Source organism: Pygocentrus nattereri, chromosome 6 (genome assembly GCF_015220715.1).
Source record: "Pygocentrus nattereri isolate fPygNat1 chromosome 6, fPygNat1.pri, whole genome shotgun sequence".
In the NCBI taxonomy this organism is placed as follows: domain Eukaryota; kingdom Metazoa; phylum Chordata; class Actinopteri; order Characiformes; family Serrasalmidae; genus Pygocentrus; species Pygocentrus nattereri.
Genome location: NC_051216.1, coordinates 16,727,585 through 16,747,087, shown reverse-complemented (window position 1 = coordinate 16,747,087; position 19,503 = coordinate 16,727,585). Strand labels below are relative to the sequence as shown.

The 19,503-nt window shown below is 38.9% G+C and overlaps 1 long non-coding RNA gene across 1 annotated transcript in view; it reads left to right on the top strand.

Annotated features, from left to right (window-relative positions):
- The first annotated feature begins 5,510 nt into the window (after nucleotides 1-5,510).
- Nucleotides 5,511-19,503, top strand: part of LOC119263611 — a 58,719-nt gene continuing 44,726 nt past the window's right edge. The window contains exon 1 of the long non-coding RNA XR_005130384.1: nucleotides 5,511-5,586. This is a non-coding gene — a long non-coding RNA (uncharacterized LOC119263611). The remainder of the gene's footprint in view (nucleotides 5,587-19,503) is intronic.

The window sequence follows — 19,503 nt, the reverse complement described above, 5'->3', positions numbered from 1 at the left end:
GATTTCATCTTCTACAGTCCATAATATCATCAAAAGATTCAGAGAATCTGGAGAAATCTCTGCAAGTAAGCGGCAAGGCTGAAAACCAACACTGAATGCCCGTGACCTTCAATCCCTCAGGCGGCACTGCATTAAAAACCGACATCATTCTGTAACGGATATTACCACATGGGCTCAGGAACACTTCAGAAAACAACTGTCAGTGAACAAAGTTCGTCGCTCCATCTACAAGTGCAAGTTAAAACTCTGCCATGCAAAGCGAAAGCCATATATCAACAACACCCAGAAACGCCGCCGGCTTCTCTGGGTCCGAGCTCATCTGAGATGGACTGACGCAAAGTGGAAAAGTGGTCTGTGTTTTTGGAAATCATGGACGTCATGTCCTCCGGGCCAAAGAGGAAAAGGACTGTCCAGATTGTATCAGCACAAAGTTCAAAAGCCAGCATCTCTGATGGTGTGGGGGTGTGTTAGTGCCCATGGCATGGGTAAGTTGCACATCTGTGAAGGCCCCATTAATGCTGAAAGGTACATACAGGTTTTGGAGCAACATATGCTGCCATCCAAGCAACATCATTTTTTCAGGGATGTCCCTGCTTATTTCAGCAAGACAATGCCAAGCCACATTCTGCACGTGTTATAACACATGAATACTTGCAAAAAACAATAAAATTTATCCATTTGAACATTAAATATCTTGTCTTTGTAGTGTATTCAATTAAATATAGGTTGAAAAGGATTTGCAAATCATCTTATTCTGTTTTTATTTATGTTTTACTCAACATCCCAACTTCATTGGAATCGGGGTTGTAATTGTATATTTAGTGTATAGTATATAGAGTGAGCTTACCTTCAGCTATACAAGGCCTATTGTTTCTATTAACTTGTGAAGCTTATCCTTTGGAACCAAATCTTATTAATAACACCTTTCTGCTAAATATCTGGTCATCTCAGTGAACAACATGTTAAACAATTTGGATGCACCTGAGCTGTTGAGACAGGTTAGATATGTTTTATTTACGTATTAAATATGTCTTATTTACGTCTTATTTACATATTTATTATCTACACATACAGTGCTGTATGTGTGGATGTTTGAACCTTGGGGTAGCCAGTTCTTTGCTCATAGAACACTGGTAGCTTCTTAGTTTGATACATGCATCTTGATCTTCTCAGCTTGGAGTCATTATCTTACTGTAGAATGAATTTCTTCCCAATCAAACATTTTCCAGAGTGTATTGCATGACATTAAAATTTATGCTCATTTGCATTTGTGATGCCTTCAATCAAAAAGAAATGATCAAATTCAAATGCTATGCATCCTCAAACTTACACTAGTCCTCCTCAATGCTAGACCGACAATTGTAGACATGGTTTAAAGTCTTTCATTGTTTTGGCAGCACATATGCTGTCTTCTGGTAGTTCCAAACATCTCAGATCGGTCCATAAAACCTCAGATGTCCAGTTCTGGTGTTCCAATGGGTGGTAAACCATTCTGAGCCTAGCAGTGACACTGTAAGAGGCCACTACTATGTCACTAATATATCAATTCCACTGAGATTGGCCTCTTTTATTTCTTCAGTCATGGCTTCTTGACACATGCACACCTTTTTCTGTTTTGGATTTTGATAATATATTTGATATTATATTTAGTTCTTGAGGCCTCAGTGTAATATTCTGTTAAATATATTTTTATAACTATTTCTGGGAAAAAAAAAGAAAATATGTGTACTTAATGGCTATTTTGACTGGAACTTTACACATTACATATTGACAGCAACTCATTTTATTATTATTAGCTTTCAAATGTCTGTACTACCTGCCTGTACTGTCACCAATCTTTACAGTAATGTATGTATGCAGCTTTATCCTTTCTTCCATAACTTGAACAATATTGTTTCCAAATGAGCAAATCTACAATAATCTAGGTAGGCACTAAATTGTTATTGTAATTCTGCTTGTGTCTCAGCAGGAGAGGAGGACAGCAGCAATGGAGTTTCTTGGTTCTACCATACAGGTATGCTAAAGGGGGTTGAGAGAGAGGAATGAGAATGCCATGAGGACACTCAAGCGTGACTCTCAGCCTCCCACATCGCCAGCCTGCGGGAGTACAGGTAATTCTCCTGTGCCAGTTATGCACACAGCCATGCTAATAGCAGCCATATCATTGTGCACCACATACAGTATCAGGGCTCCTTTGGTTCAGGTCTTTTCTTTTTTATCTAGCTGGTTGTGTGTTCTTTATGTCTTTCTTCTTTCCTCTCAGAATGCTGGACCTGCTGGAGAATGCTAAAATAGAAGAGATGTCCCTGTTGACTTATTATCTTGGACATTATCTTCTTTTTTTCCACTGGCAATTCTCTTTTGGTTACATTGACCAGAGAGGTTCAGCTTCTGAGCTGTTCTTTTTTAAACATGCAGTATTGAACTAAAACCTTATCCAGACTGAAAGCTGTATTGCATATAATCCTACTATTGCAGGCTACTTTTTGAGGTTTAACTTTATGTTAAACATTGCCGAAGAGAGAATCCATTTTTCAATGTACATACCAAATTGGTTTTGCATGTTAACATAAGCAAATCAAATTTATAATAGCTCAGAGCAAATTTGCTACACTCTGAGGTGTGTTATTTACAGCATACCATACCATTATACCCAATTTGTTTTCCCTCAGCATGTATTTTATTTGTTAACCAGCCTGTGAATGCAAAGATGCCTACTGGGATTGTTTTTCTTTGTGCCTCCTTATCTGTCATTGTGTAATTCAATGTGGAATATTTTACAAATCATAAACATAAATCAGAATCAGCATTCTTGGTGTTGCTTTATTCTATTGATCTAAAAAGCCAATTTGGTGATTTATTCAAGCATGTCGTGTGTTATAGGATAATTCAGAACAGGCATTTTGTCAGTATCCACACCAAGTCTCATTTCTCTGCTGCAACCTTAATTTACCCCTTTTTCGGGAAATGAAAGTCTCCTCTGATGTTTCGGCAACTGTTTGAGTCGATGCCCTCAAATCCAAGCCCTGGCTTAGCTGAGCCGCTTCGGCGAGACCGATATTGTGTCTGTCAGAATCAGTAATTACTGTCGCTCGGAGGGGGGGAGCTGAGTACAGGGTCCAAATTCGATCCGCTGCTTTAATTCCCGAGTGTTGTGAGTAGGGAGGGAAGAGGGCCCTGCTGATATCTCTGAGGGAAATCCACTGCCTTTTGTCTAGACACATAAGTTCCAGTGAGAATGGAAAGGGCAGGAGACGAATAAGAGGGAAATCAGATGCTCCCATTTATTAAGCTCCTTCTCACAAATCCACAGGGGCAGGAGGAGGAATTTTAAGATGGAGGAAGGTGCACTGGCTCCACTAAAGGGCTGGCCAAGACCAAAACACTTAATCTTATCCATGTGAAGGAATAGTTTTCAAGATGCTGTTCTCTTCTGTTGCACATTCAGAGGATGTGTCCTCAGTAGACTTTCCAGAGCTTGTGCTTTGGTGAATGTGCAGCGGGTTACCTTGGAGATCTTGAATATTTTGTCAAACATCTCTGATCAGTATCTATAAAGTAACCTAATATTTTGGCATCCATAACAAAGTTGTAGTGCAATGGCAAAGGTTTGTTCATGAGGATTTAGCAAACCATAAAGGTTTGACCAAGATTTGATCAAACAGGACCTTGTGTGTGTTTGCGGGGGGTTGGGGGTGGCATGGGGTAGCTATTAAGCAGCTTTTGGAGATTTGCAAAAATATAACCATCTAATCTCACCACAAGGATTCCAACCTGAATTGCAAACTGTTTTCATGGTTGGTCTAATATGCTTAGAGGGAAAAAGCTTTTTTTGCTGAAAACTACATAAAAACACAATGCTTTCTTTATCTAAGTATTACATTTATTAAAAAGTTGTGGAACTTTCTGTGCATGACAACACAATGCAATAGAAGTAAGAAGTGCAAAATGAATGAAAAAGAGTCACAGTGTGTTTTCTATGCATGCTTGCCTCACTTCATACCTCACTCCCTGCCTATAATACAACTATTCTCACGCCATGTCTGCCAGCCCTTGTCTCTTGTGTCTTCCTCCTTTCTTTTCATGCCTACTGTATGAAAGCAGATTGACCTTTAAGCAGAAATGTAGAGTGAAAATCACCCCAATAAGAGGAATTCCACTATAATAGGAATGCTATGCAGGTAAGCAAAGATAATAATGTTAAGTAACTTAACTGGCTTAGTTAACCATCAAGAAAATATTTACTGTACCCTCAAAAAACTGTGCTTTTTCTGAGGAACTGAGGAAAAAATATATTACATCTACAGATCAGATAAATGTAATGCAACTTTAATTTTAGCTATAATGCTAGCTGCCACAACCACAGATAATGTCAATGTAGTGGTAACAAACAGTCTTAGCTTCTGATAAAGTGACATGTATTGTTTATACAATCTCTTGAGCTTTAGGGTACTGCACACTCAACACTGCATTAAACACCTTTTTTATACAGTAATATTACTCGTAGAAACTCTCTGCATGCATGGCTGAGTAATTATTGATGGGATTGTTATGCCTATGTTTTCGATGCCGACAGTGAGGAGTGGAGGACTCAATGGACAACCCTGATATGTTGAGCAAAACAGGGGAAAACATACTGTTCTAATCGGCAGCTCAAACTCATGCTTGTGGGGAGGAATAGAGCTGTGCTGAATTTTCTAACATCTCAAAAGTTTTCAAAAATAGATGGTTCCACTTTACATGGTCAAAGGCCTTTTCATTGTCCAGTGAAATACAGTTATGGTATATAAACTCTAGCTGATGTTTGTGACTTATGTTATTTATATTTAAAAACATAATAGAACTTGCATATAAACTTGCATCCACATGCCTGAATGAAGTGTGTACATGCAAAGTGGAGTCTGATTTCAACGCCATACCTGCTGTCTAAACTGGCTGCCCGTTGTGTTAGTAACAATTGTAAAGTTTTATTCATTTTTGTAGTTTAGAGTAAGCCATACTCCCACATCAACAAGCCTGGATGCAGTTTAAGCAGGTTGAGAGATGTTTTGGAGATTTACTGAAAAGATTTTAGCAACTACTAGTTTTGTTAGTAACAGTATATTTGCAGCTTCAGTTTTAATTATATGAAGCAAAATTTGACTATATCTAGGGTAATTCCTTTGAGTCGAAGGGTTTTAGATTAGGTTAATACATCAGATGAGGCTATCTGAGGCTGAAAAAAAAGATTTAACCCAGTTTGGTCCAGATTCAGGGGCGTCGCCTGGGGTGGGCTTCCGGGGCTTCAGCCCCGAATGATTATCCAGTAGCCCCGAACCTTTTCGCTCAGCTGTACTATTAATGAGGAGGCCAATGCTGCTGTGAGAATAGGAAATCTCTTAACGCCAATCATAGTGCCGCTTCAAGGATAAAGTTCCGCCTTTCAGGAGAAACAGCCAATCAGCTTGCTGGTTTTGCGGGCGCGGAGGAAAGCCCACCCCCACCCCCGTGGGGGAGCGCACATGTGCTCTAGCCATTTTTGGCAGCAGGTTGCAGGTCGCTGACGGTGAAAGAAAATGGATATACGGCGTTTTTTCAAGGAGAAAGGTAACGGTAGTTAACTATGTAAACTGTGATGACATTGTTTGTGGAGCTCTGATAGCTGGTTAAAAACACACGTCTCCGAATCAAAACACACAGATCAAACCCACTGTGTGCTTAATAAAATGCAGCTTGTCACTAGTCAGCTTCGGAATTAGTTAGCTAACCTAGTTAGTTAACCTATCTAGCTAGTTAACCTAGATAGCTTAGGTAGTGAAGGTTTGAGAAAAAAAAAACTTATATAGCTAGTTATGTTATAGCTAGTTATAGTTAGTATGTTCAACATGCCCTGATGTACCTGATAAGCTAATAACTATTTCATTTTCAAATTGTGTTTAATAATTTGGAATTGTATATATATATATAATTAATTGGGCAGAGCCCCGGATCTTTACATACCCAGGCAACGCCCCTGGTCCAGATAATAGAGGGAAGCACAGACCCCAAATGTGGTTCAATAGTTTGGACAGCAACTTAACAAACTTAATGGACCAAACAAAGTGCAGGCTGAGGGATCTTTATTTTCTTTCAAGATTTGAAGTCTGAGTCATAAACTCAGACAGCTTATAGGATTCAAATGAATCACTGTACCCCAACAGACATATGCACCAATTTAGCAAAAATCCAACTGGATCACTGTCAGGCTCTGGATGTCTACTAGATTGCATAGTAAATGCTTCTTGCCTGAGCTCCTCAGAGAACATAGGCTCATCTGGCTCCTCTGCCAAGTCCGAGTTGAATCAGAAACTATTGAAATCTGATAAATCATTGACCTGCTCTGATACATAAAACAAAAACAAAACCATTTTTAAAGTGATGATTCATTTCCAAGTGATCTATAGTTAACAAAGTATTTTTCTTAAAGGGGCACTGGTACTTTGGTACATTTTCTGTTTATACAACAGTTAGTTGTCAAGTGCTCTACCCGTGTTAGATCTGATATATACAGCACTTCATACTTGTATCATTCCACTGTCAGCAACAATGATTGTTTTACTCTCAGCTGCTAGAACTACAGTTATGGTTAAGGAAATTACCAGTACTAATATATTCTATTATACAAATCTATTATGTTAATGCAGTGCAGTAATTCAGAGGGATTTGATGATGGTGTATTGTAGAGAAATGTACTGACTTTCTTTACAGTGGTGATAGGGACAAAGCATAACAATACCTACAAATCAATTACAGCCAAAATAATAAGTATTATATAGGGTGCTCTTTTTAGGTACTCTTTTGCTTTACAACACCCTACACATACACCTCCACCATGAATGGATATCAAGAAATATATTTTAGGCCAAATCCTTATTTCTATCTCCAAAGTCTTATTTAAAAAAAAGAAAATAATAATCATAAAACAATTTCTCATGCATTAGTCAATGTATTCATACCTATTGTGTAAAATATAGCTTTCAGAGAAATTAAATGCTCCAGATATCTAGTCCCTATGACTGTTAACCACTGTTAACAGTCATAGGGACTAGATATCTGGAGCATTTAACTCTGACTCTGTAAGTTCCTATAGAAAGGAGCAATTTGTATCAAATCACTCTAAATCACCTTGTTTACATCTTAACAATGTAAGATCGCGAGTTCGATCCCTGGTGATGCTACAGCCATCCGTAGCCAGGAGTCCATGCAGCACAGTTTGTACATTCAGCTGTCCAATGACGTTGCATGAGCGTCATTTCGAAAAAATGCAGTGCCTGGCTTGTGTGAAGTCTGTTAGCCTTCACCCTCCTGGTGTTGATAGCATCACGTGATTGAGGGAATCCTAACTAGCGGGTGGAATTGGAGACGATTAAATTGGGGAGAAAATTGGGTTAAAAAAAAAACAGTGTAATCATGCATGATAACTGAAAAGCAGTGTTTTTGTTATGGAAGGCAAGTTACATATGTCAGTTGTAGGAACAGGCCCCATAGGGCATCTTGAGCATCAGTTCACTGACTCGCTCAAAAGAGGAATATCATTAGCAGGATGTTATCAAACCCATGACCTCTTGGGTTGTAGCCAAATTGTCTGACCTCTGGGCTACCACTAGCCCAGTTCTTGCTTGCATAATGAAATGATATGACATTGTGTGCTCTGTCTCTGCTGACCTTTTCAAATGAAGCGTGCAGTAAATATGTCGGTGGTAGTCTTGCCCTCTGTCTTCTGTACTATATTAAACCCATAAATTGCATATTCTTTCATCCAGATGCTAACAAATCATTTCCAAACTACTTTGCTCTGGTTACTTTACAAACATTCAGCTTCCATTTAAATCTTTCTCTCTGGTGTGGTTTGTAATGTGTTCTTCTTTTGTTACCTTGTTAGTAAACAAAAGCACACACATCAATAATTTATTGTGCATGCAATCCTTTGTTTATTCACTCCATAAGTTACTTTCTTGCTATTTTTTCTGCTCCATTGCAGCATCCTTCAGTATACAAGACATTTCCTTTCCATCTCCTGGTGGACCCAGTCCTTAGGCTTCTTTGTGCTGCTATTTTTGAGGTTTATAGCATTCAGAGTTGGAGCTTCAACATAATATGGTTTTGAAAGATTTTCAGATGCTACATTTGTTATACAAGATGTTCTGTCAAAAAATAATGGCACGGTTCAGTCAGTGAGTGGATTTATATTTATATTTATATTATAATATTTAATATTATGATATTGTTTATACATAATAGCTTACAACGGTAAAACTTTACTGGAACCTTACGACATAACACTGACATAACAATACAATGAACATGTCGTGGCAGAAGTCATAAGCTGTCAAGACTTGTTAAGACTTGTTAAGTAAAGGCTTGTTCAAGCTGGATTAGTTTAATTACTGTGATGTTAATTTGAATAGTACTGAAGGAGCTCCAAATTCAAATAATTAAGGAGTAATTTGCTCCAAAGTTAATTATTACTTAGCAGATTTGTAAAACTATGCACATGGCAGATTCATACTGGATTCAAATTCACAGATCCCTTTGGTAATCAGTCAAATTCTTGGGGGAACTTTCAGGGCCTTGTAGGCCTTCAGAAAAGGCCTAATGATTTCTGGAAACTAAAAATACATGTCTGTAATTTTATGGAATGCTTGTATTTAAACTTTCTAATTATTACCATACTATTCTTGTTTCATTGTTAAGGTTTTGATGGAAGCAAAAGAGTTTTTTTTTAATGGCTGGCAGAAAGTTGGCCCAGAGAAGGTGGCAGCATTTCTGGATGCTGTTCATGTATGATTTCTTCCTTGCATTTGTGGATGCCAAGATGAACTGTGTTTACAGACAGTAATTTACACTACAGAATTGTGTCTTTTTTTAATGCAGTGCCACCTGAGGCCCATAAGATCATGGCAAGCCAATACTGGTTTTTGGTCTTGTCCCTTGCATACAGAGATTTCCCTGGATCCTCTAAATTTTTTCATGATATTTTGTGGTGTACATGATGAAATCATGAATTTCTCTGCTATTTTACATTGAGAAACATTGCTCTTAAATTGATGCACTATTTGTCCGTACAGTCTTCCACAGAGTGGTTAACCTCTCTCGTCTTTACTTGTGAGAGGCTCAGCCTCTCTGGAATGCTTTTTATACCCAGTCATGTGACTTTCACCAGGTGTGTTTTAGCATTACTGCTGGCATCAAATTCAAGTGTGCATAGTGTGTAGAGGTCGCCACCTTCTGCAGAGTCAATCGCTACAGATCTCCAAACTTCACGTAGCCTTCAGATTAGCTCAAGAACTGTGCATAGAGAACTTCATGGAGTGGGTTTCCAAGGCCGAGCAGCTGCATCTAAGCCTTACCTCACCAAGTGCAATGCAAAGCGACGAATGCAGTGGTGTGAAGTGCCGTCACTAGACTCTACAGCACTGGAGACGTATTCTTTGGAGTGAGGAATCACACTTCTCCATCTGGCAATCTGATGGACGAGTCTTGCAAGAGAACTTAACTGACCTGCACAGAGTCCTGACCTCAACCCCATAGAAAACCTTTGGAATGAAGTAGAGCAGAGACTACGAGCCAGGCCTTCTCGCACAACATCAGTCCATCTGACCTCACAAATGCACTTCTGGAAGAATGGTCAAAAAATCCCATAAACACACTCCTAAACCTTGTGAAAAGCCTTCTCAGAAGAGTTGAAGATGTTATAGCTGCAAAGGGTGGGTTGACATCATATTAAACTCTATGGATTAAGAATGGGATGTCACTGAAGTTCATATGCATGTGAAGACCACCAGCTGTGATGTATTAGCCTGCTCAGTAATGGTAGAAATGGAAAACAGTGACAGTGGCTCTGTAACAGGGCTTTCATGGCCCAAATTGAAGGCCTATAGCTTTAATAGTCATGTTTCACCACTACTTAAGTTACAGCATCTCCTCAGGCAAAACTAATCCAGCTTGAATAGGATTTAATATGAAATAGGGCTTAACGTGACATTGTTATGTTACTGGGTTTAATCTGTCACCATGACTTGTATGTGTTGTCATTATGCCAATGTTATGTAACATAAATGTTACCCCTTATAACTGAGCTGACATGTTAATAAAAATATTTTCCTCAGATCATCAGCTAGGTAAAATTGTACATAAACCTTTGATTTTTATTGCTGTGTAGATTTTGAGATTCAGTCGTTTTCCTGTTTATTTTTTGTTGCAAAGTACCCAGATTGATATAAGATCATTGTGGTTTGGAAAACAATTGTTTCTGAAATATTCGCTTACTGGTTTCTGCTTTCTCATATTTCAGAAATCTGTCCACACTCTTAATACTTTAGTGACTTGAAATCTAGAAGCAGATCAGTTATGGGCATCCTTCTGAGCTGTACTCATGCTGCCCTGGGCCCTTAGTTATGTCCTATTTGTTTGTGTGTAGCAGCTGCAGCTCTATTTGCTTGAGGCTGGGCTGATGTTAATCACCAGCCCACAGAGCTAGGCCAAGCCTGTTAATTGTGATAATTACAGCCAATGTTCGTTTGGCTCTGTAATTATGTGACATGGGAGTATCACCTCAAGTAGACCTGCATTTAGTAAATCAAACCAGCGCTTAGCCTTTGCTTGGCTGGGGCTTCAGTTTGGAAGTATAAACGTGTCAGAAGTACGTCCTGCATCAGGCTGCGATCATTTATAGCAGGCTTCAGAAATGTGGAGCTGAATTCTAATTTTGAGACAGAAACAGAATTTGTATTAGATGTATTTTTTTGTAACCACCAAGGTCAGTAGATGTTAAGAATCTACATTGGAAAAAACTGAAAGCACTGAATTTACTTGAATAAAACGTGTACATCATTTTCATTAGAACAAAACATTACATCAACACAATTATAGCCAACTCTAAGCAAACTGAAAGACACATGTTGTTTATGTAATATAATTTATGTGAATGCAACATATTTGATTGTAGGGAATTTCAACTTCTTTTCTTTTCATTTGGAAGCATCAGATATAAAGCTCTGGTTCTCATATTCCCGGCTTTGAAGACCTTGCTTCAAAGCTACACACCCGCATGTCTGCTTAAGTCCTATGTACTTCTGGGCTCTTGACATGTCCTTTTTAAAAATCTAAATCTAAAAATGTACAGTAGAAGGAACTGCACAGTCACTTAGTTCAACAACCAAGACAACCAAGATAACCAAGCTTAGAATCTTTTTGAAAATGTTTGGGTTCTGTTATTGTTGTGATGTCAAGCTTGTAACAATAGAAGAACCATTTTTATACAACACGTTCTACATCAATCTGAAGAACGATTTCACAGTGCAAAGAACATTTTAAGCATGCATGTGGTTCTTTGAGTGTTCATAGTTCTAAATAGAACCTTTCTTTTTAACTGAAGAAGAGAGTGTACCTATTCCAACACTTCTGGCCTGTGCTGATACAAAACAATAGCAGTCAATCAGGAAGCAGGATTCAAAGTAACACTGCAACATAAAGCATGGCACGTTTGTTCAACATAAGTAAACATAACTAAGTTAAAATCAGAGAGCTGAGATATATAAAGACGATAAAAACCAGCAAACTTAAATACTTAATCATCCTAGGCTGAAGCCTACTGGCACAGCAGGCCAAAAGGAAAACAGCATGACTGAGATAAATTCATATATCTGAGATGTGCAAAGATGACTTAATAATCATCTTAATAATCTTAATAAACTTAATAATCACAGCAAAACACATACTGCCATGACAGACATGAAAAATAAGGTCCATTTGCTCAATATGGTTCATTAATGTCTTACGTGTAATGACTTGATGCACTGGATTACAATCTGGATTTGTCCTTTATTGCTCCTTTGAGTACCGAATGTTTTAACGTTTTAACAGTCACAGTAATATAAGAGTGCATGCTCACTTTGTATAGCAGCACAGTGTGTTTGCAATGTGTTGATTAGGCATTGTCATTTGTGTCACTTGCGTTGAGTGAGTTTCTGACCTTAGGTTACAGATTCTTGCAGTATCTGGCTATATAGCACAATGAGGTTTGCATTATTATGTTACAACACTTTGGTCTAGCATAGCAGTGCAGTTTGAGTGTGCTTACTTGGTTCATGTGATTATTTCATAACATTACAACAAATATTACAAAATAATAAATTGGTGGATTGCATGCTTAGAGCAAAAAGCCATTTGCAATTGCAATTGTGCATCCCTAAAAAATAGAAACATACAAATCCTAAGGAATATAAGTAGCATAGTACAACCCCATTCCAATTAAGTTGGGATGTTGTGTAAAACATAAATAAAAACAGAATACAATGATTTGCAAATCTTTTCAACCTATATTCAATTGAATACATACAAAGACAAGATATTTAATGTTCAAACTGATAAACTTTATTGTTTTTTGCAAATATTCACTCATTTTGAATTTGATGCCTGCAACACGTTCTAAAGAAGTTGGGACAGGGGCATGTTTACCACTGTGTTACATCACCTTTCCTTTTACCAACACTCAATAAGCGTTTGGGAACTGAGGACACTAATTATTGAAGCTCTGTAGGTGGAATTCTTTCCCATTCTTGCTTAATGTACAACTTCAGTTGCTCAACAGTCCAGGGTCTCCGTTGTCGTATTTTGCACTTCATAATGTGCCACACATTTTCAATGGGAGACAGGTCTGGACTGCAGGCAGGCCAGTCTAGTACCCGCACTCTTTTACTACAAAGCTATGCTGTTGTAACAAGTGCAGAATGTGGCTTGGCATTGTCTTGCTGAAATAAGCAGGGACGTCCCTGAAAAAGACGTTGCTTGGATGGCAGCATATGTTACTCCAAAACCTGTATGTACCTTTCAGTATTAATGCTGCCTTCACAGATTTGGCCTGGAGGACACAACGTCCATGATTTCCAAAAACAATTTGAAATGTGGGCCCAGAGAAGCTGGCAGCGTTTCTGGGTGTTGTTGATATATGGCTTTCGCTTTGCAGGCGGAGTTTTAACTTGCACTTGTAGATGGAGCGACGAACTTTGTTCAGTGACAATGGTTTTCTGAAGTGTTCCTGAGCCCATGTGGTAATATCCGTTACAGAATCATGTCGGTTTTTAATGCAGTGCCGCCTGAGGGATCGAAGGTCATGGGCATTCAGTGTTTGGTTTTCTGCCTTGCCGCTTACTTGCAGAGGTTTCTCCAGATTCTCAGAATCTTTTGATGATATTATGGACTGTAGATGATGAAATCCCTAAATTCCTTGCAATTGCACATTGAGAAACGTTCTTAAACTGTTGGACTATTTGTTCTCGCAGTTGTTCACAAAGTGGTGAACCTCGCTCCATCCTTGCTTGTGATGACTGAGCCTTTCAGGGATGCTCCCTTTATACCCAATCATGACACTCACCTGTTTCCAATTAAGCTGTTCACTTGTGGAATGTTCCAAACAGGTTTTTGAGCATTCCTCAACTTTCCCAGTCTTTTGTTGCCCCTGTCCCAACTTCTGTGGAATGTGTTGCAGGCATCAAATTCAAAATGAGTGAATATTTGCAAAAAACAATAAGGTTTATCTGTTTGAACATTGAATATATTGTCTTTGTAGTGTATTCAATTGAATATAGGTTGAAAAGGATTTTCAAACCATCGTATTCTGTTTTTATTTATGTTTTACACCACGTCCCAACTTCATTGGAATTGGGGTTGTATTTACAGGGTATATGATTTAATGTCACGTGGGAATAATTGGTATTTAGTTTTAAGTTTTTTAATATATTGTTGGCCAGAAATTCTCTCTTAAGCTTCTCTTTCTTGCTGTCTATAAATATTACCTGAACTACATTACTCTAGTATGCATTAGGCTTAAAACTACTGAATGTATTTCCATTTATGTGTGAAAACTCTCCAACTATTAATAATCAGAATCTTCAAGAAAGAACAAATGCCTATGATGAGCTCAGTGTAAAATTAGTGAAAAAGAGCTGGTAATGAAAGTTTCACACCTTTTGTCGGAAACTGACGGACCCCTGATGGTGGTGGCGTATATGCTGTTCGTCTGTTATAGCAAATTTTATGCTCTGTGATGTAGAAGCTGCATGCAGAGGGCTCAGTTTGTCTTAGTGTGACTTTGACACATCCATCCTTTGAGAATCTCATTTCCAGGTTTCTGATTGTATGACGGCTCCAGCTCCATGCCCTCCTAATGCCAACCCCCCACTCCCCCACCCCCACCCCCTTCACAGATGTGTTCCCTGGACCAAGGGCACTATCATAGCCCACTCTATAAATCAAAGAACCCCAGCTTATGACACACAGGCTCAAAGCAATTAAAAGACTGCAGGGCAAAAAAAAAGTAAAAAGGAGACACAGCTTGCCAGATAAATAAAGCGATGAACAAAGGGAAGAGCTGTATGGGATTAAAAGTACCTCCCCGACTCCCTCAGGAGGCAGCAGGGACTGTAATTAAAAATGAGGAATGAATTGGAATGCATTTGCCACCCTAATTGCAGGGCTGTTTCAACTACGGCTGTAACCAGTGCTGGCAATGGATGGCCAGTAGGGTTTCAATGACATATTGGTCTGATGGTCTGCCCGCCATCTGAAAAGGCTTGTGTGATTGGATTGAGGATCGCACCTGGTGTGCACAAGCTTTTTGGGAGGATTCAACACAATATCTCTTTGAATGCTCTCGAACTGGGAATATTACCCAATCATTGACATATCTGCTGAAGACCACTTCATTTGGCTTTTTATATGACTACAGGTTCTTCACCTGTCTATGTAGCAACTGTTGTGGGACATTAGCAAAATCTCATTTTACTTATGAAAAACTAGAACATAATGTGTTTTTAGAACACAAGTTGTTCTCAACATATCTACTTTCAGAGCAGGATAGTAAATTTGAAAGTGATTTATTTTGCAGCAGAAACACCTCAGAGAGAAGCCCTAATGATTTCTGCGAACTTAAAAGTACTTGTCTGTAATTTTAAGTTCTTTTTTATTTCATGTAATCATCATTATATTTAAACTCTGTAAGTATTGCAGTGATATCTATTTCACTGTTAAGTTTTTGTTGGAAACAAAAGAGTTAATATATTGAAACGGAATGGAAATCTCCTATTGGCTAGGACTTCAGAAGCTGGACTGAAGATATTTCATATTAGCATAACTACCAACATGTTAAGGAAGTGACAGTGGAATCAACCAATCGCATTTTGACTTACAGTGGATCACTTTAAGCCTTCTGTAAGTCCTAGATATGTTACTGACTTCTAGTACAAGCATAATGGTCTTTTCCAGTGAATCAGAGTATGTCCGAAGGAAGATCTATAAAAAGTCACAGAGAAAATCCTAGCTTGGACAATTCTTATCTTTCAGACAAATATCTGCATTTAAAGATCTTTTCAAGCTCCTTTATCCTTGTTCTGCTAAGTGCCAATATGTGTCATATTTCTTGAATGCTGTATCCTCTGTTGTTGATAATTGATCAGAGTAGGAAAAGTTATCCACCATATCTTCTCCATCAACTGTAATGTTAGCAGTCTTTCCTGTCATCATTTGTCTTCTTCATATTGAGTTGAAGTCCTATCTTTTCACTTTATTTATTATCCTTCAGGTCTTCCAGATTTTCCAGTATGAGTGTTGTATCATCCACATATCGAAGGTTATTGATGTTTCTTCTCTTATTTTATGTTGTGCATACAGATTGAATAAGTGTGGTGTATTATGGAGCCTTGTATAACTCATTTGCCAGAATGGAACTGTTCTGTCCTGACCATGGCTTGTTCAGTGTAGATGTTCTAGTATTCTCATTTTCCTGAGGAAATCCCACAATTTATCATGATCAGTATAGTCACAGGCTTTGTTGTAATCCCTAAAAGTTCCTCTTTGTAGCCAACATCAACAAACATGTCCTGGCAATTTGTAGAGGTCTTCTGTGTATGCCTTCCATCTTTGTTTGATTTGTGTTTCACCTGTGATTTGCCCATTGCATCTCAAATTTCTTTTATGATCTCATAAATCTTCTGAAGAACAGTCCCTGTTTTACCAAATTTCTTTCCATTTTCAAAATCTTTACAGAGGTTGTTGTAATACTGGCCCTTGTCCTTCCTGTCGGCCCTGTGGTTTAGTTTAGTAGTACCTAAAAGATTTTTATCCTTCTTGATTTTGCCTTTTCTTCTTCCTTTTGCAGTCTCCCCAGGTTTTCTCTGATTCTTTTCTGTTAATTGTCTAGCATTTGTAATTGATTCCTGATATTTGCTTTGAAGACAGGTGTCATATTTTGGAAGTCTGATGGTTTGATTGTTTTTTCTCAACTTCACTTGGAACTTGCACATTAGTAGTTTGTAATCTGTTCCACAATCAGCCCCAGGCCAAGTTTTGGCAATTAAAATGGAGCTCTTCTATATCTTGGTGCAAAGAATGTAGTTTATTTGGTTTGGTGAACTGCATCTGGTGATGTCCAGGTGTACAGATATTATTTTTGTTGCAGAAGCTGAATAGTTGTTCTACTTCATTCCTTGTTTGATTATAGAACTTTTTGATTTCTTCATCTCTTGCACCTACTGTTGGGGCACACACCTGGGCGATCATAATGTTGAATGGTTATGCAAATAATCAGATGAACATAATTTGATAAGTCACAGCATTGTATCCAATAAAAGTCTTGTTGACATGCTTGTTAACAATAAAGCCACTCCATGGCGAATATGTATGTAGACAATCCATGAGTGCTTATGTTTGTAGATGATTCATTTCTATCTTCACTACTTCCAGCTTGCCATGATTCATATTTCACACATTCCAAGTTCTGACTGTGATTTTGTTTGTGCAGTTTTGAATTCTTTTTTCTCGCTTGTCAACTTCAAAAACTAGACTTCTTGAGAGCTTTGATTTAGCTACATCATATGTACAAGCTCTCCTCTGAGAAATCCTCAGCTCTTCCTCAGTAGCAAATTGAGTGCCTTCTGACCTGAGGGTCCCATCTTCCCATCTTGATGATCATTCTGTTGAGTCTGTCCATTTGGTTTTCTTGGTGAAGTACAGAATTGGTTTACCATTCCCTTCTTCTGTACAGTTGAATTGATGCCTTTGCTGTTGTCACCTCTGTGATAATCTGCTGATGACATAATCTGATACTGCTGCTGCCCAAAATAGGTGGTAGGTTGAGTCTGGCACTTCTGCTAAGATCTTTCTGCCCTGGGAGACCCTGAAACTCCAAGCAGCATAGCTTTCTGCTTCTCCAATGTGTGCAAGAATCCTCACCTCAACAAGGCATCATACCAATAGAAGGAGTGTTAGCTTAATGCTAACATATTATTAGCAAAATCAAAGAGTTGAGGTTTTTTTGGCCGCATTTCCTGAACAGAAGGCCTAGCTCTAAACATCACAGTTGACCACTGTCAATGGTGTAGTCACGTGTAAGAGCATGTATGAACTATATTCAGACTTTTTTACCAAGTTGTTTTCGTAAATTGTCAGTATACGATGCCTCACAAAAAAAACATCACACACATCAGTGTAACGGGTAAGTCCCATACTTAATAAATTAATCCTGATTGATTCATTTATGTCCATTTCTGAGGTTATTACCACAGGATACCACCATGTTTGAATCTCCTGCTGTCACAGACATGCTGATATGTTTGAGGAAAAAATAGACAAATTGTTATTGAAAATTCTGTGAATGTCATCTCTGAGTAAGTAACAGCATTTCAGCTGCTAAGTAGGCTACTAATTTTGTAAAATGCAGATAAAAGCTCCAAATAAGGCCAAAATATTCTGAAATGTTTGTTTACAAGAGGGTCTGCTTACAATTTAGTTCTCAGGTGTAACCATTTATTTAGCAATTTTTGTGTTGTGTCTATCCAAAAATGAATGGAAGAGAGCAGGAAGAACAAGGAAGGTCATGGATCTCTGACTGACTGTTATGGCCATGCAAACCCAAACAATTGCAGTGTTAAAGAAGAAACTGCATGTGTTTCAAATCAAATCACGTTTATTGTCACATCACATTTACACAGGTGGAAAGTGAGTGAAAATCTGTACACTGCTCAAAAAATAAAGGGAACACTTAAACAACACAATATAACTCCAAGTAAATCAAACTTCTGTGAAATCAAACTGTCCACTTAGGAAGCAACACTGATTGACAATCAATTTCACAGCTGTTGTGCAAATGGAATAGACAACAGGTGGAAATCATTGGCGATTATCAAGACACACTCAATAAAGGAGTAGTTCTGCAGGTGGGGACCACAGACCACTTCTCAGTACCTTTCTGCTTTCTGGCTGATGTTTTGGTCACTTTTGAATGTTGGTGGTGCTTTCACACTCGTGGTAGCATGAGCCACACAAGTGGCTCAGATAGTGCAGCTCATCCAGGATGGCACATCAATGCGAGCTGTGGCAAGAAGGTTTGCTGTGTGTGTCAGTGTAGTGTCCAGAGGCTGGAGGCGCTACCAGGAGACAGGCCAGTACACCAGGAGACGTGGAGGAGGCCATATGACAGCAACAACCCAGCAGCAGGACCGCTACCTCCGCCTTTGTACAAGGAGGAACAGGAGGAGCACTGCCAGAGCCCTGCAAAATGACCTCCGCTCACAGCGCAACACCGTGCAGGACGCTTGGCATTTGCCAGAGAACACCAGGATTGGCATCGCCGTGGAGAGCAATCTGCTGCCTGCAACATCCTTCAGCATGACCAGTTTGGCAGTGGGTCAGTAATGGTGTGCGGTGGCATTTCTTTGGAGGGCCGCACAGCCCTCCATGTGCTCGCCGCAGGTAGCCTGACTGCCATTAGGTACCGAGATGAGATCCTCAGACCCCTTGTGAGACCATATGCTGGGGCAGTTGGCCCTGGGTTCCTCCTAATGCAGGACAATGCTAGACCTAATGTGGCTGGAGTGTGTCAGCAGTTCCTGCTAGATGAAGGCATTGAAGCTATGGACTGGCCCGCCCATTCCCCAGAACTGAATCCGATTGAGCACATCTTGGACATCTTGTTTTGCTCCATCCACCAACGCCACATTGCACCACAGACTGTCCAGGAGTTGGTGGATGCTTTAGTCCAGGTCTGGGAGGAGATCCCTCAGGAGACCATCCGCCATCTCATCAGGAGCATGCCCAGGCGTTGTAGGGAGGTCATACAGGCACATTTTGAGCCTCATTTTGACTTGTTTTAAGGACATTACATCAAAGTTGGATCAGCCTGTAGTGTGTATTTCCACTTTAATTTTGTGTGTAACTCCATATTCAGGCCTCCATTGGTTAATAAATTTGATTTCCATTGATGATTTTTGTGTGATTTTGTAGTCAACACATTCAACTTTGTACAGAACAAAGTATTCAATGAGAATATTTGATTCATTCAGATCTAGGATGTGTTATTTGAGTGTTCCCTTTTTTTTGAGCAGTGTAGATAGATAGATAGATAGATAGATAGATAGATAGATAGATAGATAGATAGATAGATAGATAGATAGATACAAAGTATATTAAGATATCTCTCGCGCTCTGTGT